We start from the raw sequence: 787 nt of genomic DNA on the forward strand, positions 1-787 counted from the left end.
CAGCCACGAGACCTCCCCAGGCACAGAGCCCCGAGGAGGTGGTGTACGGCGGCGGCATCGTGAGCCCTGGCGATAGGCCACTGCGCTCTACACCATCACCTCAAGACTGGTGGTTTTAGCGGCTCACAAAGTTCCTTTGGAGGCTGGGAGGACCAAGCACAGTCAGAGCAGTGCGTAGATTCAGGTGGGGACACCGATTTCCCTTGCTGGGCTGGACCAGCGAAGTATCAGAAGCTTCCCTGATTCTACAAGTTATGAGGTAAGAGCTTATTCCATTTTCACTGATAAAAAGCACCTTATCTTCAAAACCACATAGTTCTAGACGAGTATCAGTATTAAGATGCAGCTCCCCAGATAAACAAATCGGCAACAAAAAGCCACAAAAACCCCCAAACCACAAGACAAACCCTGCTCAACAGCCTCCACCCAAGAGAGCAGAGCAGCTCAGCGCGGTCCAGGCTGAAGAGAGAACCCACACGGTGACAACTTGCTTTCAGCACAGTCATCACCCTCCAGAGGGCAGAGGCTCACGTCAGATCATATCACATCCCGGGCAGATAGGGATCCCCACAACGACCGACACTATCTCCCCATTTCCCAGCCCTCGGCTATAAACCCTCACAGGCCGCTATCTGCAGCCACCCCGGCCTAGAGAATCGCCCTATCTCGGGCTATCTTCAGCAGCTTTCATCTCCCGAGGAGCTGCCTCTCCTGCAAGGAAGGCCGACACGCTCGCGATAAGGTGCTGACCCACCCCCACCTACGGAGCAGAGCGGCGAGGCAATCG

At 55.4% G+C, this 787-nt stretch overlaps 1 protein-coding gene across 1 annotated transcript in view; it reads right to left on the minus strand.

The window, feature by feature from the left end:
• LOC104495683 (M-phase inducer phosphatase 1-like) overlaps window positions 1-787 on the minus strand; it is a gene marked incomplete at its 3' end in the record, with an annotated part of 7,906 nt that overhangs the window by 6,396 nt on the left and 723 nt on the right. The window lies entirely within an intron of this gene.

This window comes from Buceros rhinoceros, unplaced genomic scaffold (assembly GCF_000710305.1).
Source record: "Buceros rhinoceros silvestris isolate BGI_N320 unplaced genomic scaffold, ASM71030v1 scaffold38606, whole genome shotgun sequence".
NCBI classification, from domain to species: Eukaryota; Metazoa; Chordata; class Aves; order Bucerotiformes; family Bucerotidae; genus Buceros; species Buceros rhinoceros.